The 23,025-nt window shown below is 36.1% G+C and overlaps 1 protein-coding gene across 3 annotated transcripts in view; it reads left to right on the forward strand.

Annotated features, from left to right (window-relative positions):
• Positions 1 to 603: 603 nt before the first annotated feature.
• LOC5571731 (serine-rich adhesin for platelets) overlaps positions 604 to 23,025 on the forward strand; it is a 60,092-nt gene continuing 37,670 nt past the window's right edge. Inside the window, exons 1-2 of one of the 3 annotated variants that reach the window (XM_021845043.1) lie at positions 604 to 876; positions 1,022 to 1,782. The gene's annotated coding sequence lies outside the window, so the exon portion shown is untranslated. The remainder of the gene's footprint in view (positions 877 to 1,021; positions 1,783 to 23,025) is intronic. The other 2 variants (XM_021845042.1, XM_021845044.1) reach the window with 2 other exon arrangements.

The raw sequence follows: 23,025 nt of genomic DNA on the forward strand, positions 1-23,025 counted from the left end.
CGCTTTTTGGTAGGGATCAAACGATCTAACATTTGGGTTGGGTCGGTTGACAGCTAATCGATAAGTTTTTGATCGATCTTGTCGATTTGCTATCAATCGATTCAAGCCAAATGTCAGATCGCCAAGTCCCTACCAGAGGGCAATTTTCTTTGTGGTGGCCATTAGCGCTCGTAAAAAGCTGGATTGAGGCGCGTCGCGAGTCTCACTGGCGCGATCCGGTTTGGTGGCGGTGCGACAATGAGCCTATGCATGCTATCAAACTTTTGACTTTTACTGTGCGCCCTGTTTTCAAGTTGCCTGTGAGAGAGAGTGAGACAGCATTAACATACGGCGCACAGTAAAAGTCAAAAGAACAAAAGAATTTATGGCCCGTCCAGAGGCTCGTATTTCTCCGTGTAAATGTGCGACTCGCATGTAAATTTCGTTCCAGATTGAATAGAAAATCTTGTGCGTGTACAGTTTGACTGACACATTGATCCAAACTTATCTAGATAAGTGTCAAACTGCGTGATCGCCATCACTTTCACGCACACTACTGTAAAACATGTGAAGAAAACGCGTTTCGCTCTCCGTGATTTTCGCTCTTCTCCGTTTTCACTCTCGCCCCTTCGTATCGTAAAGAGGAAAATGGGAAAAAAATGCAAATGGCGGTCGTTGTTATTGTTCGCTGTTAACAAACCAGCTCGATTTTCGGTAAATTGTACACTTTTCGCTGCAGTAAACGGCCGGAAAATAGCGTGCGATGTTAGTTTCGAGTGTCGCGAGCGTTTTTGTTGTGTTGGTTGTGTGAAATTGGATTGGTAAAGTGGACTTTTTCACGATAGAAAATTGTTTCACCCTCGACGGCTCCTCGGCGGAGCAAAAAGGCTCAAATGGGTAAGAAGCTGTGCTTGGGATTTCCGAAGTGAATTTTCCTGGCAGTGCGAAAAATGCTGGCTAGCGCAATTTGACCCGCTGGGGGAGATGCGATTATTGGTGGAAACATTGGTCTGATTGTTGAATTCGTGATTGGGATTTCTAGGATGGTGATTTTCGTAACCTGAAAGCAACGGGGCTACTTCCAAAAGTGTGAAAAGTGTCCATGAAAAGTTCGTGTTCGAAAGTGTGTTCGTGTGAAAACAGCAGGGAGGAAAAAGAAGATGCTTGTGAGATGGCAAAGAAAAGCATAGTTCGATTGGAGAAAAAATAATTCTGATCGACGATGTCTGCCCAATGATATTGTAAGGAAAATCGGGTTGCAAAAGACCTCCTCCGGCTAGATATGAAATTTGTTTTATGTGAAACATTTGTGACAGCATTCAATCGCAAGCAAAAAGGCCCTCCCATAAAAATATTCTCATCATCATAATCATTGCCGTCGTCAAAATCAAAATGGCTGCTATTGCCTTCAGTGGCAGTCTTCGTTGCCGTTTTGCTGCTGCTGCTGTTGATGCTGATGATGGTTGCAAGATTCTCACTAATCGCGGCTCTCCGCTCGCGGTTCACTGCTGGATTTGATTAGCGATGTGTGCGTGTGAGAAATAGTGACAATCGGAGAGTGTGTTGGTGCTGAGAGGTGGCTGATATCTGCAAAACACACGCATACCGTCATCTTGCGTCACGACGAAAACAGACTACTCGCTTTTTTGGGGATCGTTCTTTCGAAAGGGCTAAACCGCCGAACAAACGTATGGAGATGTAAACACAACAATATGCATTTTTTTGTGTGATTTCACCGGAAGCCACACGGTGCATTCGTCGCCTCCGAGCTGTAGATGCTGCATTACACGCGGCACTTAAGAGGTTCCTAGTACATTGTTTATTTTAATTTTTCTGTTATCTGTTTTGATTACTCTTGAATGAAAGGGATCTGCATAGGGTTGCAGTACAGCCACTACTAAATTTTAATAAAGACATATTCTCGATTACTTTTTCAAATCGACGTAAGGAATTTTCATACGGTTTTAAGAAAATTAATTAAGAAGAATCACAACCTGTCTTCTAAAATTGTTTAAAATGAATCACCTTTTAACAGTTTTTTCACATCGCTTAAAAGTTGCATTCAATCAGCTCGCGTTAAAAAACTAGGTAGTTTCTCTTATTTCCCACAAAAATAGTATGACAAAATGATAAGCCGTTTTTTCAGTTATTTGTGACGTTTTTGTACCAGTGTAAAATCTACTCAAGAAGGATTTTGTTTTGATTCGTGGTTAAGTCACTTTGGCTCTCCATATAGCGGAGCGGTGAATCTGGTACATAGGTTGCGCAAATGCAAAATCTTACTTGTACTTGTCGTTTTGTAATTACGGAAATTAAACATTTCAAGACTAACAATTCAAAAGGCCTTATCTCCAAAAAGTAAACAATGAGAAAAATGCAACCTTGTTTTGTCAAACAATAAATCAAATTTATATTATGAATTTAAGCATTGTATGTTATTTTATCGTCCAGAAAGTCGATAGATAAACTGATTTATAGCTATGAATATTCATTACTATCATTTTAGCAAAAAATCCTGCTAAAAAACGAGTCAAAGGAAATGAGGCTTTTATTTCACCAAAAGCTGTGCAGCCCTTTTCATTTGTGGCCATAGACGCCGGCCGACGCTGATGAGGCCTGTGAGTTGACGCCTTTGTTTACTCTAAAATGTGTTGAGGCCTTCTAGTTGTGGCTTGTTTTTTCATCATCTTCTGATGTGGCCTTTTGAAAATCATTTGAAATTGATGATGAAATAAGAAATTTGAAGTGTAGAAGAGTGTTAAGTGGTGAAGTAAAGTACATGGAGATCCCTACAGCAAGATAAGATTCGTGCGGTCGATTAAATATGTGATTGATTGAACCCTTCGTCATCCATGAACATTATGTATGTGCTACGCGAGTTTGTCGTCGAGAAAATGTATGGAAATATTGGTTCAATTGAAATAATATTGCAATTGAACGTTATTTTTCATGCAATTGAAACCAAATCGTGTTTTTGTTGATTGTCTGTGAAGTACAGCCACGCTGACACAGGTATTGTTAGGTAGTATGATACAACATACATCACTCCACAGAAACCCGACGGGAAACTTGATAATGTTCGCCATTGAGACAATCGCTGGGTAAAATAATATAAAGAACGGAGCGGCTGTAGTATAACTTGCATCTGCCTAGTGAATTTGGAACGTTTTTCGCGATCTAAATTGCAATTTTGATGTTTGTTTAAAAGGCCTCAACTCGGTTCCAGTTGAATATAGAAATGAGGCCTTTTTATGAAAAGGCCGCATTTGCGATGAAGATCCTAATTAGTGGGAAATGAGATGGGGCCTTTTAGAAAAATGTATTTTTTTCTATATTCATGCATAATTTTGAATGGCTAATGTATGATTCAGTAAGAATAGACTGTTTTACACTAAAATCAGCAGAAACCCGATTTGTTTACATTTTGGATTTGAGGCCTTTTCAATTGTTGGTCTTGATTTTTAAAATGAATGAAAGCAACTTTGTTAGCTTTTCTGACTTGAGGCTTTTTGAACAAGTTTTAGAGAAATTATACCGTCTTCAGCCAAACGCTGTACAGTCCGAACGATCGCAAACATTAGGCAACTACAACAGCAGGCCTCATTTTTGAGACTTGGTCCATATTTTAATGCAAGAAAGAGTATAAAAAGTTTCTATTTTTAATGAAAGGTCTTTAAAGTCTTATTTTTAACCAAAGTGGTTTCTAAAGTCACTTTTTCCTTGCAGTGATTCCTGGTGTAAGTTCTAGAGGCTTCAGAAAAACCTTCAGAGACTCTTACGCGATAGATTACTCTCAAGGAATTCCTTTCCAGGTTCATCGGGGAAAACCTTCAGTAATTCTTCTAACAATTTTCCAAGACAGTTTCCAAAGTACTTTCAGAAGCTCTTTCGAACATCTCTCTAGAGATTTTCCACTAACTGTTGCTTCGGTCCCTTCATTTTGCATACGATTTCTCTCCATATCTCGATATCCTCCTTATCTCGATATCTCCATATCTCGATGTGTTCCTGTTGATTGTTTGTTCCCAATTTCCTCTCCATATGTCGATATGAACGTTATCAAAGGATACTAGACCAGATTTAAGTGATACAGAACAATTTGAAAACTCGAAATGCAGTTTGTTTGATTTTCAATCTAGTGTTCATTGAATTTCTACACGTTCCGCTCTAAACCAACTTAATTTTTCACTTTTGGAATGTTTAATTTCCGGATTTACAAAACGACGAAAGTAAGATTCTCCACTTTCGCAACCTAACCGCTACTTTCGCCGCTCCGTTGTATAGGAGACAAAGTGACTTAACCACGAATCAAAACAAAACACTACTTGAGTCGATTTTACACTGATACAAAGACGCCGTAAGTAACTGATTGAAACGGCTTATCATTTTGTCATACAATTTTTGTGGGAAGTAGGAATTCGACCAGAATATCTCGCATTTTTTAAGAAATCTAGCGAAACATTTGAAGAGGGTCTATCTGCAAAACATAAACATTGAGAAATTCTCGATTGAAGATTCTGTACCATGTTTATAATCCCTATTTTAAACCTATTCACTGTTTTACTAGTTGTATACTTGTGTTCGACACTCATTTAAGTCTATTACGTGGTCCATAACGTTTCAAATCTCAAATTACACAATAAATCATAAAAATGGTTGAATTCAAACATAATCGGCAGTTAGGCCCTTTTACGAACCTTCAAACCAGTTAGGCCCTTTAATTGAACATGGTTTCAGTTAGGCCCTTTTAGAATTTGCTAATATTATTGATTATTGAAGTGATTTGCATAAATCTTGAGCAAAATCAAACGATTATGTGAGAAGACAAGAACAACAATATTATACAGTCGACTCTCCACATCTCAATGTTCTACATCTCGATATCTCTCCTTATGTCGATGATTGCTTCGGTCCCTTCATTTTGCATACGATTTCTCTCCATATCTCGATATCCTCCTTATCCCGATATCTCCATATCTCAATGTGTTCCTGTTGATTGTTTGTTCCCAAAGAACTTACTTTATCAATCCTACGTGTTTCGCAGACGAAATTCTACACGTTCCGCTCTAAATCAACTTGATTTTTCACTTTTGGAATGTTTAATTTCCGGATTTACAAAACGACGAAAGTAAGATTCTCCACTTTCGCAACCTAACCGCTACTTTCGCCGCTCCGTTGTATAGGAGACAAAGTGACTTAACCACGAATCAAAACAAAACACTACTTGAGTCGATTTTACACTGATACAAAGACGTCGTAAGTAACTGATTGAAACGGCTTATCATTTTGTCATACAATTTTTGTGGGAAGTGATAGGAACTACCTTGAGTTTTAACGCGAGCTGATGGCATACAAAATTCAAGTGATGTACACGGTAAAAAATGGTTAAAAGGAGATTCATTTTAAAACAGTTTTAGAAGAAAGGTTGTGATTCTTCTTAATTAATTTTCTCAAAACCGTATAAAAGTTACTTACGTCGATTTGAAAAAGTAATTGAGATTTATCGAAGATTCATTACCTTATTGATTAGTGCTACAGTATTGGACAAAACATTTGCAACTTTTTCGATTTTCCATACAAAATTACCAACTTTGGTAAGCTAGATCTCAGTTATTTATGGACCGATTTGAATGAAATTTTCACAGGAAATCAGATATAACTTCAATTTAACATATATTTTTGAATAATTTTTCCAATCACGAGTTTATAAGTTATAACGGTTTATCTAAAGTGTAATTTTTGACGAAAAATTCAAACCTATATATTTCAAAATCTGATAGCCCTACACAGAAACTGTCTTCAGCAAACTTGTTCATCTCATTAAAATCTACAGCTTTGCTGAAGATATCATGAAGCTATTTCTTCAATATGTTTAGTTATGTCGTTTATGAAAAATCGTTAAAAAATTCACTTTAGTCAGACCGTTACTGCTTTTGAACTTGTGCTTGGAAAAATCACTCAAAAATATATGTTGAAATTCAAGTTATGTCTGATGTTCTGCCACAATTTCATTCAAATCGGTCCATAAATAACTGAGATATAGCCTACCAAAGTTGGTTATTTTGTATGGAAAATCGAAAAAGTTGCAAATGTTTTGTCCAATACTGTATTTCTAACCCACTCACTTTTACTAGACAGACTAGTGTTCGACACTCATTGTACCGGGTAGACCCGTTGGTTTGACCACATTAAATCTGAACACTTGTACCCCGCTAATTTGCACACCGTTCAGATTAAAAATAGTTCAAACGTCATTTAGCTCATGGAATGGAGTAAAGTGAAATGGAACGTTGTGGAACGGAACGCAAAATCAAATCAAAACAGTGAAAGAAGTTTATCAGAAACATGGTTCTAGGGTGACTGGATGTTCAAATTAAAAATGAACCCCGATGGTTTGCATGAAGTACCGGTCAAATTTGCGGGGATGCACGGTAGTTTATTACGTGGTACATGACGTTTTAAATCTCAGATATCATAACGACTCGTGAAAATGGTTGAATTCAAACATGATCACCAGTTAGGCCCTTTGATAGAACATGATTTCAGTTTGGCCCTTTTATTGAACATAATTCCAGTTGAGCCTTTTTGAAATTTGTAGATTTTATTACTTATTGAAGTGGTTTTCATAGTTCTTAAATAAAATCAAACGAGAGAAACACATTATAAAAGCTAAATGTTGGAAATTTTCGGTTATTTCAAGCCAACCAGAATGTAAACACAGCGCAAAAGTAATAAGCGACACTGAAAATAATATCGATTACAAGCTCATAACACTGGGCGATACTCGCATTTTCGAGTACGTTTTAGGCGAAACCTTGTAATATTTTTTCAGTACAAAATTGCTAGTAAAATTGTAGGAGATGTGTGTGGTATTCATGAGGATTTTAAAACTATGTTTATGAAATGTGTATTAAAGTGAAATGGTTTTAGTTTGACCATATTTTCTCTAATTGGGATTAAAAATTGCACATGAGTATTTCATTGGTTATTTTCTCCTTGTTATTGATTTGTCAGATAGGCCCTTATCGCGAATCTCTCTCGATTTGTTTTATACTTTGGGGCCTTCCTTAGCCAAGTCGTTATAGTTCGCTACTACAATACAAAGTCATGTTGAAGGTGACTTCCCTGTACATAGAGTATCATCGCACTTGCCACACGGTATACGAATGTAAAAATGACAACTTTGGCAAAAGAAGCTCTCAGTTAATAACTGTGGAAGTGCTCATTGAACACTAAGCTGAGAAGCAGACTCTGTCCCAGCGAGGTCGTAATGACAAGAAGAATAAGAATACTTGCAGGGCTGCTACAAAAACTTCAAGTTTGCTTTCGCGAAAATCGCGATTTTTTAAACTCAAAATTTTCTTTAGTTGCTTTAAATAAATCAATGAATCCAAATGTTCTTGAAAATCATTCATAAGAGCTTCTAATGTGTCATTCGTTACCTAATTGACCAAAAGTTGTATAAACAAGTTGAGATACATGATTCAACACCGTTGGCTTTGTTTGCTTTATTTCATCCTTACCTTAAACTCTTCATTTCTATGAAGATAAAAAAAAAAGATTATGTATTGAAATACGTTTAAACATTGTAGTAAGATGCACAAAAGAGGCATATCTATATAAATGAAAATGGAATGGTGTTTTTATTTCACGAGTTGGCTTGAGAACAGAGTTGCTTGATGTCACTATCAATGCTTAAAATTTGCTGATTTGTACAGGCCGACTGCGATACAAATCGGATCATTCCATATCACATCAACATCATACTGTCTACTCCATCACCAGTGCAGTGATGGCGATAGACTATGGATATCACTGATGGGTTAAGTTTAGCTTTAAATTAAGCAGATAAAATGGCAATTTATCAGTACGATATTTTCGACAGTGTTGCAGATAAATTGAAACTGTGTGTTGGTCACTGAAAAACATTAATAGCATGGATAATGACCATGTGATCACTCATTCTGCTGTGATTTTGATCTAGAGTGCGATGTCACATCACTGCTGTTGGTTGTCAAATCAAAGTGATATTGATAGCTCGCAAGTGATATTGATAGTTTTAAACCATCAGCCATCAGCTGATATGATTGATATTAGGCAACTCTGAAGTTGAGAATCGATCGTCTGATTTGAACAATTCTTTCACTTTTGTTTTCCTCAAGGGGTTGGACGTTTTCGTGTGGAATAATCAGGGTGGCCACCAAATATTCATTTTGAAATTCCCGCTTTTTTCCTGGTTTTCCCGGTACAAATTTCATTATTTTCCCGGTTTTTTATTGAGGGGCCCAAACTGAAAAAAAAAATCTACTTCAAGCTTTTCAATGGCATTTTAAGGAGATTTTTACGACCAAACGGAAAAATAATATTATTTGTAGAAGATTGGCTTGTTTTTGGCTTCCACGCAATTAGTATAAAATGGAAAATAACTGAAAAAAACATGAGTCTTTTTTCTCAAAACTAGGTTTCTGTCAATTATACCCTGCTATTCTATTCTTGGCACTTTCAATTCACTTTGACAGGGTTTTGTTTTAAAAGTTACCAAGCCCATGTTTACCAACAACTAGTTTTCCCGGCAAACGTTGCATTGTCCAGTAGGCCGTACAGCAGGCGTTCAAAAAAAAAAACCCTAAATTTGTGTCAAATTTATAGTATTCGTTTTCTCAACTTTCTCGGAGGATTTTGAGAAATATTATTCAGGGTGGCCACCGAACCGGGAAAAGCGGGAAAAAGACGGGAATTTGAATCCACCGGGAAAAAGACGGGAAAAACCGGGAATTTGAGAAGATCACCGGGAAAATGGTTTTGAACGAACATCTCAAGCTCCAATCTTCAAACAACCAACCTCCAAAATAAGTTATAGAAAGTAGTTATGTTTAATGATATTGCCATGAGGCATGGGGCAGGACACTAGATCAAGTATTAAAATATTAATATTTATTAACGATATTAATATTGATATTGAGAAGATTATCAAGTATGCATGGAGTTTTGCTGTTTGCCTGTGGCCGGAGTTGCCAAGGCAAATTGATTATTTATATGAAAAAACAAGTTTTGTTTATTGTCAGTCTGCTCAGATCCATATGCTCATATCATGATGAGAGAATGGATCAGAATTACCTTTTAGTCAAAATATGTTCAATATGTTATGGGAGTTTCATGTACCTACTTGCTAAATCTAGATACCGCCATGAGAAGCCCGCATAGATTTTCTCCACTCAAACAAATTCCGTATTCAATGAAATCATGCATAACCAAATAGCTTTGTGTTTTTGGTAAAAATAGCCTAAACGGATTGACCCAAATGCACTAATTATAGCGATGGGAAGAGCTTAATTCATAAGAATAAGTGTTCAACGGAAGTGGTCGGCAATAAGAGGAAGATTAAGAAAAGAATAAATGTTCCTGAAGCATAATGTTGGAGTAAAATCAGAATCTATAACTTACAGGTCTCTGCAGACCAGGATATACCCCATACTACCTCTAAAAAATTCAATGATTAGAACTTCCTCACCTCCATTCTCTATATTAAGCAAAATATATGAGAAATGCAACATAGACCACTGTTTTTCTGGCTAGAAAGAGACGATGCATCACATTCGGTGAAGCTTCATTGTCATCAATGCCCCACATCTTTCTACGATTTCCGGGCCATTCCGCAACTCGATTCCGATACAATATGTGTCCTGCGGTATGTCAATTCCGCAAGACGTACAATCCATGATCCCTAGCCGCTTGTTTATAAGCCCCCTACATTGACTTAAATTCAAGATACTTCTGTCTCCTATGTCTTTAGGAAAATCGTGGCTATCTCGATGATATCATAAAAATAATATATATTAATCCGTATTAACGGATATTAATACCAATATTAATGAGTGTCTTACCCCATGGCATCCGCAATTTTAACAAATATCTTTCAAACATTAATGATTTAATGTTATTATCATATTTCTTAAAAATGTTTCATTCAGTTCATAGCAATGTTTCGATTTTTTTTTTGAATTTTTGTTCTTCCACTGTCAGGGCTAATATGTTTTGCACTTTTCTCTAATTTGCTCGACGTTTTGAATCAAAATATAATTACTTATTGCAGATTGGTTTAGCACTCTTCTGTAATTGCTGAATACCACAACTAATCTTGAAAACAAACCTTTATTTATAAAAACTTTTAATATGTCTATAGTTATCTAAGCGACAAAGTTTTGAATAAGGGCTCATTTAATATTTTAATAATGGTCAAGCTGTTAGAGCTCATATAAAATGTGTAGAATATCTATACAGAAAGCATTACGAGAGGGTGAGTGGATGTCAAAAATGATATTTTTTGTTGTTATTAAAATTGTGAGTGAGCCCTTAGTAAGTGCTTCTAAATGTGTGGCCTTATTTCATCCATATCTTAAACTCATTTGCTTTCGAAAACTTTTTATTTTTACGAAAAAAATCAAAAGATAAAGAATTGAAATAAATTTAATTACGGTAAAGAACTACTTGGGCATCTTAATGATTTCCTTAGGCACCTGGGGCTTTTGTCGGCCAAATTATCTGAAATTCAGCATTAAGATTCACTTAAGATAATTATAAATAAAAGCCAAATCTCTACATTTCAAGAGCAGAGAATCAAACAGAGCTCCGAGCTGAAATTTCGATCGTTTTATCATCACCAGTATGCAACCAATCCATTAAATTTTCAACGTGAACGGTTGTCAGGTTCTCTAGATCTTAAAATCTGAACTTGAAGATTTGAAGTTTTTGAAGCCAAACTTGGTTGGTAAATTGTTGGTAAATATGGTTCAAATAGCATTCAAATTAAACCCCTGCCATGTCAAGAGTAGGATCTGTTTTATTAGCACAAGTAACCATCTCTTTCCCATAATAGATAGCTCCAGCTCCATTGATTTTCGACGAACGCGAGATAAATCGATTCAGATGAATACTATACTATGCCATAGTTTTCAGAATAAGATTCTAAATAGATTAGAACAATCTAATAGTCAACTCATTGCTCCAATAGTGAAGATAAACAATCAAATTACTATGGAAAAACAACTAAAAAATTGAACCGATTTAAAAAAAAATGTTACAGTGCTTTTCAAAGAAACGATTTTTGATATAGAAAAAATCTACTAAAGTCGTTGAAAAGAATGGATTAAAAACCGGGAAAATTATGTAAAATATACCGGGAAAACCGGGAAAAAAGCGGGAATTTCAATATCGAAATTTGGTGGCCACCCTGGTTATGAAATATTCACAATTTATCATGCTCACCTTCATCGTAATAGTTTTTCAACACAACATTTGCAACTTCCAAAGGATTCAACACACCACCAGAAAAAAATATGACAGCAAGATGTTGTCAGCTTGCAGATTACCGATTTCGGTGAGCTAACAGATCGTTTATCGAAATATCAGTGAAGTATTTCGGTGATATTGGCGATTCACATACGCTTCAGTAAAAATGTTGACAGATCAACGACAATTCATCGAAATTCGGTAGTGTTGCTGTCAAAAACTGCTCGTTTACCGAAACATCTGTAATTTAGTGTTTTACAAGTCGAATTCGGTAATCTTATTTAACGAACTCTACTCTGTTTAAGTGTGTAAAGTTAACTATAGCGTTAAAGATACATCCTAATCCAAATTACGACTATTTTGTAAGTTCAATTCATTTTTATGAGATTATTTTTGACTTTATAAACAAACAAAACTGCTTCATCATAACTGATTTGAGAAAAAATCAACATACTATTTTTCGAATACAGAACAACTCAAGACCAACAATTGAAAAGGCCTCAAGTCCAAAATGCAAACAAATCGGTTTTCTGCTGATTTCAGTGTATAAGAGCCTATTCTTACTAAAACATACAATAGTCATTTAAAAATATGCATAAAAGTTGAAATAATAACATTTTTCTCATTTTCCGCTAACCAGGATATTCATCGCAAATGCGGCCTTTTCTCAAAAAGGCCTCATTTCTATATCTGACGGGAACCGAGTTGAGGCCTGTTAAACAAACATCAAAATTGAAATGTAGATTGCGAAAAACGTTCCAAATTCACTAAGTAGATGCAGGTTATACTACGGAGCGACTGCTCCTTGTATTATTTTATACAGTGGTTGTCCAAACGGCGAACATTATCGGGTTCCTGTTGACTGATGTATTTTGTATCATACTACCTAATAATACCTGTGTCAGCCTGTCTGTACTTCACAAATTATCAACAAAAACACGATTTGGTTTCAATTGCATGGAAAACAACGTTCAATTGCAATATTATTTCAATTGAATCAACATTTCCATACATTTTCTCGACGACAAACTCGCGTAGCACATACATAATGTTCATGGATGACGAAGGGTTCAATCAATCACATATTTAATCGACCGCACGAATCTTCTCTTGCTGTAGGGATCTCCATGTACTTTACTTCACCACTTAACACTCTTCTACACTTCAAATTTCTTATTTCATCATCAATTTTGAATGATTTTCAAAAGGCCACATCAGAAGATGATGAAAAAACAAGCCACAACTAGATGGCCTCAACACATTTTAGAGTAAACAAAGGCGTCAACTCACAGGCCTCATCAGCGTCGGCCGGCGTCTATGGGCACAAATGAAAAGGGCTGCACAGCTTTTGGTGAAATAAAAGCCTCATTTCCTTTGACTCGTTTTTTTAGCAGGATTTTTTGCTAAAATGATAGTAATGAATATTCATAGCTATAAATCAGTTTATCCATCGACTTTCGGGACGATAAAATAACATACAATGCTTAAACTCATAATTTAAATTTGATTTATTGTTTGACAAAACAAGATTGCATTTTTCTCATTGTTTACTTTTTGGAGATGAGGCCTTTTGAATTGTTAGTCTTGAACTGTTCTTATTTTCGTATTACTATATTGCTCCCAGAATGTGATTCGCATGAACTTATTTAAAGTAGTAGACATTATAGGCCCAAACGCAATGACAGCGGAACGGCAACGGAATGCGGAACCGGTTCGCCAGCATGAACTATGATCAGCTTGTCGACTCAGTGTTGATCCAATTTCATTCGTTGTCAGCTCAGTCGAGATGTTGTGATTCATGCTGGCGAACCGGTTCCGCATTCCGTTGCCGTTCCGCTATCATTGCGTTTGGGCCTTATGTTGATTATGTAAGCTGGCGCATTTTTCCAGATTATATTCGTTAATTGGGAGTGGACGTGAGCATAATATAAGTTTTTCCTGTCTTTTCGAGATAGTATGTAACTAGATCGTCTTGACATTCCGAGACATTTAGATACTTTTGAGTGTATACTATTGATATGATTGTTCCATTTGAGATTTTGTTGTACTTAGTCCTAAGTAAGTATAATCGTATACTTTTTCTAGGTGATGAACTCCTAAACATAGATTGAAGTTTATGTTATTGTATCGATCAGTGCTGGACAATATTATGTATTTTGATTTTGCAGCATTTATGGTTAGTCCATTATTGGAAAACTATCCATTGATACGATTTAGATTATGTTGCACGTTTTCAATTAGTTCAAATTAATCCTTGTGGCACTCTATTTGCCAACTGTACTATTTGTTTTCTTTCCTTGAGATATGTTTGAATCAATCTATGAGCATTCCCTCTTATTCCATACCTCGACAATTTTAAATAAAGCAGGTCATGCGGGACACAATCAAATGCCTTAGAAACATCTATAAATATTGCGGAGCATATTGTTTCCTTATCTATACTTGTTTAAATGTTATTTATCAGACTTACTACAGCACCTACAGTGTTGGAACGAGGCTGAAATCCAGAGGCGACTCGTAACCTCACTTTTTAGCTGTTCTACGAATCTAAAAATGACTCGTTCGGTAGAATTAGATTATGAAGCAAACATTAAATTATTTGAATCGTCCTTTCTAAACAATTCCTTCTCAATAGATGCAAATTTGTTGCTGAAATACGAAATACGTGGAACAGGTAGATTTGAGGTTAGGGAGTCGCCACTGATGAAATCCAAACTGTTTTTTGCTGACAATTCATTCATGGAAAAAAAATCGAGTAGCCTATTGTGAATCAGTTTTTCATACGACTTTGACAAAATAGATAGAATAGATATTGATCTAAACCCAGGTTTCGTTGTTGACTGGTATGCGGTATGGTTCCGATAGTAGCACCTCTTTAGTTTTCATTTCCGACACTGATTGCCAAAGCAGATGCTGGATTGTATCACAGTTGTTTCAATTCGTCTGTTACTTTCGTTTTGACTGCTTTGATACTCCACTTGTGTCCGGACATTTGGGTACACCCGTTAAATGTCCGTTGTCTGTCATATAATAATACCCAATCCATGCACTGTCACGCTTTCGTATACCTCCCCCACCCCATTGGGGGCGGCCCCAATTGATGGACGTCATTTTCGGATGACCCCTTGTTTTCGACACTTATAATGGTCTATTACGTGGCTCACAACGATTTGAATTTCAAATAGCACAACAACTTGTAAAAATAGTTCAATTCAAACATCAAACCCTTTTAAGAATTTTCAAACCAGTTAGGCCCTTTTTGAATTTGCTGATTTTATTCATTATTGAAGTCATTTGCATAATTCTTCGACAAAATTATATGTGAGAAATACCCACAATATCATAATAGCTGAATATTGGAAACTATTCTACAGTCAACTCTCCCTAACTCGATATTGAAGGGATCTTTGAGTTAGGGATGTATCGACTTACCGAACACAAAATCAGTGCAACTGCGATCCAAGGGACCATAAAAACCAACTTTTACTATGGTTCTCTAACTCGATATCGAGATACCGATACGGAATATCGAGTAAGGGAGAGTTGACTTTATAGAAAATCAGCAGCATATTGATTATTGCTATTTCAAACCCATTCACTTTTTGTACTAGTTTTATATATGTGTTCGACACTCATTATCGTTAGAAATCTCAAATATCATAACGACTCGTAAAAATGGTTGCATTTAAATATCATCAGCAGTTAAGCTCTTTTATGAATCTTCAAACCAGTTAGGCCCTAGGATTGAACATGGTTTCAGTTTGGCCCTTTTGGAATTTGTTGATTTTATTGATTATTGAAGTGATTTTCATAGTTCTTAAATAAAATCAAGCGAGAGAAACACAACATGATAGCCTAATGTTGGATATTATCGGTTGAAGATTCAGAACCTTATTGATTATATCTATTCCAAACCCATCCACTTTTTTACTGGTTCTATACTTTGGGTTAAAGCTTGCGGCTACAAAGCAAAGCCATGCTGAAGGTATATGAGTTACATTCCTGGTCGGCCCAGGTTTTTTCTTAATGGAAATTTCCTTTACTTTCTTGAATATAGAGTATCATCGTACTTGCCACAAGATAAACGAATGCGAAAATGGCAACTTTGTCAAAGAAAGCTCTCAGTTTATAACTGTGGAAGTACTCATTGAACACAAATCATAGAAGCAGGCTCTGTCCCAGTGAGGACGTAATGCCAAGAAGTAGAAGAAGAAGAATTCTTGCAGGGCTGTTACAAAAACAAACAAATTTGTTTTCGTGAAAATCGCGACTTTTAGAACTCGATCCACAACTAGAGGCAACAAAAAAAAATTATTCAAAATTTTTAATGTAATTTTTTTTTTTCAGGATAAAAAAATCACTTGTTTTTTAATTATGAATCGTGATTTACGGCTAACCAACCGAGTGGAAGTTTAACAACTATCGAAAAGCTAAACATTACATATACTTTGCAATTGGATTAAAGGGAGTCGTGAGTTCGATTCTCACTGAGAAGACGTGTAACTTTTTCGCAAAACTTCACATCGATTTGTCCATTTAATCCAATTACAAAGTATATGTAATGTTTAGCTTTTCGTTAGTTGTGAAAAAAAAATCAGTTTTTCGACTAACTTCGCATTAGCATTAGGATAAAACTAGTAAAAAAGAGAATGGGCTTGAAATAGGAATCAATATAGTACTGAATCTTCAATAAAGAATTTGCAATATTCAATGTTGATTTTCTCACATAATCGTTTGATTTTGTTCTAAAACTTTGAAAATCACTTCAATAATGAATAACATTAACAAACTCTAAAAGGGGCTAACTGTAACTATGATTAATAAAAGGGCCTAACTGAAACCATGTTCAATCGAAGGGCGTAACTGAAAGGGCTTAATTTGTTTGAAGACTCGTGAAAGGGCCTATTTGCCGATGATGTTTGAATTCAATTTGTTATTTAAGATTTAAAACGATATGGGCCACCTAGTAGACTATTCTGAGTGTCGAACACAAGTACAAAACTAGTAAATAGAAGAAAGGGGTTGAAATATGAATAATCTATCTGGTACTGAATCTTCATCCCAGAATTTTCAATATTTAGCTGTTATGTTGGGTTTTTCTCATAGAATCCTTTGGTTTTGTTCAATAATTATGCAAATCACTTCAATAATGAATAAAATCGGCTAATTCTAAAAGGGACTAACTGAACCCTTGTTCAATCAAAAGTCCTAACTGAAAGGGCCTAACTGGTTTGACGACTCGCAAAAGGGTCAATCTGCCGATGATGTTTGAATTCAACCATTTTTACGAGTTTTTGTGTTACTTAAGATTTAAAACGTCACGTGGCCCAGTAATAGACTATGAGTGTCGAACAAAAGTTTAAAACTATAAAATAGCAATAGGTTTAAAATAGTAATAATCAATATGTTACAGAATCTTCAATCGAGAATTTCTCAATTTTTACGTTATGCAGGTCTATATTTTCAAATATTTCACTAGTTTCCATTATGTCAGAAAAACACTATACAATGGCTAAATACTTGAAAAATGTACGAAAGTATTTTGATGGAAATTTTCAGTTTTAGTTTTTCAGTCTTAGTTTTACCATTTTCAGATAGGCCTCTTTAAATTTGAATAAAATTACCACTTGAAATGCATTTTACATGCCCGTAAGAGTATCTAGGAGTAATTTACGTAAAAAATGATACGAATAATAAATAATCGAGTTTGTTTACATTTTGCAGTTAGGCCCTTTTCAAATGTTACGCTATATATACAAGTTTATTCTTATTATCATCTCTTCAGCACTAAGTATAATTTACCTCCGTATATAAAAACGTTGGAGCGTGCTCATTGTTTGCAACTTGTTTTCGTTAAAAACATGTTTTGCAACATTTTAAAAAAATATGAGGGTGTAGTTATTGTACGTAAATGATTCAGCAGATTCTATGGTTACCAACAGGATTATCGAATTATCGATTATTGAATATAACTGAAGCTGCTGGTGATATCAAGCTTTCTAGACAACTGGGCATAACAATGAAGAAAGATTTCAGGATACTGAAGCATATAAATGTGCTTCAATTATGGCACAAAGCGGGATAGAAATTGTCTGGAATAATTCGTTCATTACGATTCTGTTAAAAGCGAAATATTTGTTATCACATTACGATGCATGGGCAACACCTGGATGGGCCCAAAAGAAGCTTTCTCCGTGTCTAAAAGTTTTGTTATCAAAATACGCACACGTATGGTAATTAAACATTGAACTTTGAGCATATTTTGCATTTTGAATGTTTCTTTATGATAAATAAAGCAATAGTCAATAAATTATCCATGAACGATTTTCCATACCACATACATATATTATTACACAATATATCTGCAACTTTTTAGAATTTTCTATCAAACGGTCAACTTTGGATGATTGAAGGACAGATTTGAATGAATGTAACGAAACATGAATATTTCAACAAATATTTTTGAGTTTTTCTATGAGTTCAAAAGGGGTCGGTACTATGAACCCTACCCCGAAGAATACCGTGAGGTGGTTCCTGAGAGAAAAGGGTTTGAGGTCAAGGGTACATACAGTGCTCGGGCTGGTTTTAGTGGGTCGTCGATGGCTCGGCATCCCCACACTCCCTGAGTTGCATATTTCCCTCTTGTAAAAAAGAGACCACAGAGTTGAAAACAAGGCAAACAGCCTGAAGGTAGGCAGACAATTTTGGACCTATTTTAGTTGTGCCAATGTATCCCAGGTAACCAATAAGCCGTATATATATATATATATATATATATATATATATATATATATATATATATATATATTTTTTATGGTGTACTCAGCTGGAGCTGCATGACAGCTTCGTTGTCTGTGCTGGACCCCGTAGAGCAAATTTTTACCTCTACTTTTGCCAATATTTGGACGGAATAGGCTATGTTGCCCGCTTTAACACTATTTTGTTTGAATATTGCGCAGAAGTAGTTTTATTAAATTGTTTTTGCTTTAGTTTCCCTCCCGTAGTCATGTTTGTATAGTCATCTTTTAGTTCTGAGCAATCGGATTCTTGTTTACGCATGGATAAGCGACATGAAAATATATGTTATTAATTAATGCATTTCTTGGAAATAACATACAGAGCTATGTTGTAGTAGTCTATGTTGACAAATTGTAGCACAGATGTCATCTTCAAGCATCTTTTGACAATGATAGACAGAAAATGTTAATTATACGGAATGCGGTCGTATATCAAACGATAGCAATAGGGAGATCCTTTTTTCCCGAATGGAATGAAGGTTATTGAAGTGAAAAACGTGAAATGTAGGGTTTCAATGCTAGTAATGGACCCCTTAGTAGCTGAAATTCATTCTAGACGCTTTTCCGCAATGATATCTCAGACGCATATACGTTTTGTGGAGTCTAACAACAAATTTAATGTCTTTACTTCATAGTACGTCTATGAAAAATACAAAATCATTCGATTTTTCCAGCGAAATATGCATTTGAAAAACTGTTGTCCGAATGTCTATTTTGGACCCTCCCGGGGTCCATAATAGGATTGTTTACAAATCTGACGTTGCGTATTATGGACCCTCCATTTGATTCCCATGTAATCCGGCTCGCTGCCGACGAGCCTATTATGGACCCACCTGGAAATGCGTATTATGGACCCTCTTGTGTGGTTTCATTTACAAAACTGTTCAAATATCTGTATTTATGCGTCTCAAACCAAATATTTTGCCTGAAACTGCTGACTAACAATGTAATCGAAGTTCCTCCGGTGGATTTTCATAGGAATAAAGTTGCTTTGAGTGTTAATTTTATGTATTTCTGTAGGGGGTCCATAATACGTAAAGGGTCCATAACCGGCATCGACTCCCTACTTCCATCTATACGCGAACAAGAAATATCTGAAGTGCCTCGTCATTGTACGTCATGAATTCTCTAGTATTTTAGTCGTTTATGCTACTAGTCTGAAACTTGATGTGTTATACTATATGAATAAATTTCAAAATATGAATCAAGTGTTTGGTTTTAAATAGTCTTTATCTTCCGAAGGTCGCACTGGAATGCTAATCAATACAATACTTTTCTAGGAGAGATGACTGTCTATGTTGCCATCTTGTAGTACCGAATCCAAGTTGTAGATAATTAATATGAAGAGAAGTATCAAATCTAAATGTACTGTCAATGTGTTTGGTTTGGTCATCGATGTGATTTATGTTCGTCTTATTGTTCTGAGGTCTTCTCAAAATGAGAATTCAATTGAATAATGTCTCAAGTTAGTTTACAGTTTCTGGATAGACAAAGTTATTGGTACGGTATTATTGGTACGGTATTATGAATAAATAGGGGGGCTGAAATGGTATACAATATGCGTTCGCTAAAAATTAAAAATGTTACTTACCCCTTTCTTAGTATACCCACCAACGCATACGGATCGTTTTTACCTCAATTTGATGTTAATTCGATCCGTGTCCGTGCTGATCTATATGCTTCGGCTCCTAACACGACAGTTTGATGTTAATTCAATCCGTGTCCGTGTTGATCTATGTGCTTCGGCTCCTAACACGACGTTTGATACATACGACAGACCACTTGCTCCCTCGTGATGGTGTTGTTGTTAGTTGTTATACATGAAAAGAAAGAAAGAAAGAAAGCTATTAGTATTAGGAATAAACAGGATTTAGTGAGTTTTCATTGAGTTACATTTGACTACATCGCTGATTATAGTCAACGACATCGGAAACTTTATGTGTTGACTGTTGATCTAGTTTTTCCTCAGTCCCGTCGGTCAGTATTGCTAAATGTCCCTTTTAACATGTTTATTAGTACTTGGACAAGTTGAATATTTTAAGTTTACTACTTTTGTCATGTTGGTCAATAATGATTTTGATCAGTTTGTTTTATACATCTATTCATAGAGTTCTGTTTGATCTTTCGACCTTGACACTTGCTTTTGCCGGGGCGAGCGACGAGGGCAGGATCAAACATGTCGCGCGTCGGTCTCGTAAGTGAAAAAGTGGCGTGATCGGTGAGTTCGGTTGAAGAAAGTGAAAAAGTGCCGCGATCGGTTAGTTCTGTTTGATCTTTCGACCTTGACACTTGCCTTTGTCGGGGCGAGCGACGAGGGCAGGATCAAACATGTCGTGCGTTGGTCTAGTAAATGAAAAAGTGGCGTGATCGGTGAGTTCGGTTGGAGTAACTGAAAAAGTGCCGCGATCGGTTAGTTCTGTTTGATCCTTCGACCTTGACGCTTGCTCCTGGGCAGTGCGTCAAGAAAGCCCGAACAGTTTTTTTTTTATTCTTTTTGGGTCGCGCGCTTATTTTTTCCTGAGTGCTTTTTTATAGCCGAGCAAACGAGTGAAGCCGAAAGTGGATTGTGGCTGCTCAGTCAAGGATAACGGATCAATTGGTGAGCTCGTTTCATGCTACTATTTCTAATCTATAAAATATGTATGACTGCACATTCAATCGTTAATATGATCGTAAATATGATTTTTCAACAAACTATGGATGGTTCGTCACTGTGAGTGTCAACACAAACTCTGATTCATGATTTATTTATGTTTAAAATTTTTTTTTTTTTCAGAACACCTCTTATATACCTTTATTTTTGTAATTAAAAAAACTTTGAATGGTTCGACACTACAAGTGTAGACTTGCGAAAGGTTCACTTTATTCAACAAACTTTGGATGGTTCGCCACTGTAAGTGTCGGCATAATAATAAGAGTGTTCTATGATGTCCCAACTAATCGAGTTTTTTGTTTCTTTTCAAATGAGTAAAATATAATAACACATGCTTTCGTCCTGACAGCTGTAGGAATGTTACATTTAGGTATTTGTTCAACAAACTTTGAATGGTTCGTCACCTCAAGTGTCGGCATAATTTTCCTCTACATAGAAATTGTTCATATCAAATGAAAATATTATATTTACGTATAAGCATGTATATATCTCTCAAATCATTGTTTATCATGGTCTTATCGCTTATCAAAGTGAATCCTATGACCCAACGATCCTCCCCATTAACAAACATCCCTCCCAGTAACCTTTGTGGAGATGCAGAGGCAAACACGGTCTCCAAAAAGCAAAGGTTACACACTAACATTCCTTCCCCCAATCCCACCTGACTGCAAGGACGTGGCCGGCGCCGTTATTGACCCTGTATAAATAGAGGCACTGAATTATGCACACTGAAGAAGATTATGGCCAATCCCAGCCGAACTTCTAGTTGATTCTTTGTGCATTTTCACTGACTTCGGTCAATCACGGAATAGCAACCATTGATATGTGTAGTCAGTCTAAGCTAAGCTAAGCTAAGCTAAGTTTGTTTTATACATCTATTCATATTCAAATCTGGTCTGGTCTGTTTTCATTTAGAATCGTCGTAAATACATTTCTATGTGTTAAAAACTATACTAGAAATAATAAAGAAATAGAAAGTCATTTTTTTATTATCCGGATCCACTTTTCGGTGACAAAATAAAGCTTCATCGCGCCTAAGCCCTATCTATTTATTATAATTTTGCGAGAATGAAGTTGTTGTAGTTTTATGATACCAACATAATTACGAACGTCCCTTTCTATACATCAATAGAACGTACGTACGGTACCCATGCCAAATCATGTATGAAAAACTACGCAATCAACAATTAAAAGCTAGGCAGCATGATCAGTCGAAAGTCATTTTTGATCAGATGCCGCAAACAAGGCGTCGTCCCCGCACACATTGCCAATGGGTTTCCGTTTTTGAATCCGTTACTTGAAGAAAATGGCCCATTCATCAACAACATAATAAATGTGGTTTTTTATTATGATTCTAATGAGAGAAGCATAACAAATTAACATTTGTGTCACATTCTACTTGATGGTCATTCTCCTCATTAGTCAATATTATAACCATTTAAACAAAATCTAACCTATCTGCATCAAAGCGTGGCAACGGCTCCTGTTACCCCGATGCCTGGTAACCGGATAACCGTTGGATCACATCCGTGAGATTGATGCATCTATGCCAGATGGTTGATGACGTGGCATTAAACAAATTTTTCCTGATGTGATACCACCATGACTGGACATGTCTTTGGTTCCCATACAAGTGCTAATGGAGTAAGCCCACCCATCGCGGCAAGATTACACGTCCTAGGGGAGGGAACCAATAAGCCGTATATTGTTCCAAAATGTAGATTTACGGCTGATATATTGCCAATAAGCCGTTAAATAGCACTATATTAGCCTATATGGCTGAAAAGGCCCGATATACGGCTTATGGTTACCTGGGATGTTTCTTTATTCAATGCTTTGCGACCCCAGATATCAGATTATTGACTTAAAAGCCTAATCAGCGTAAGGTGCCCTGAAAGAATTGAAACACTGTATCAAATATCGGCTATGAAGACTTAAGCTGTCGACTATGAGCAATCCAGCTTAATCATAAAAAATGGATTATTAGTCCTCATTCTTTTTCTTTCTGGTGTTTCGTCCCAACTGGGACAGAGGCTGCTTATCAGCTTACTGTTCTTATGAGCACTTCCACAGTTATTAATTGAGAGCTTTCTTTGCCAAATAATATATTCGCATGTTTATACCGTGTGGCAGGGAATCGACAAAAAATCCTTTGAAAAAAGATCCTCGATCGGTGGGATTCAAATCCACAGCCCTAAGCATGGTCTTGCTGAATAGCTAGAACCGCTACGGTTATCTGGGCCTTATAAAGTTTTCCAATAATTCTATCAGCGATTTCTTCCCAGAGAATCTTCCAAGACTTCCAGT

This window comes from Aedes aegypti, chromosome 2, assembly GCF_002204515.2.
Source record: "Aedes aegypti strain LVP_AGWG chromosome 2, AaegL5.0 Primary Assembly, whole genome shotgun sequence".
In the NCBI taxonomy this organism is placed as follows: domain Eukaryota; kingdom Metazoa; phylum Arthropoda; class Insecta; order Diptera; family Culicidae; genus Aedes; species Aedes aegypti.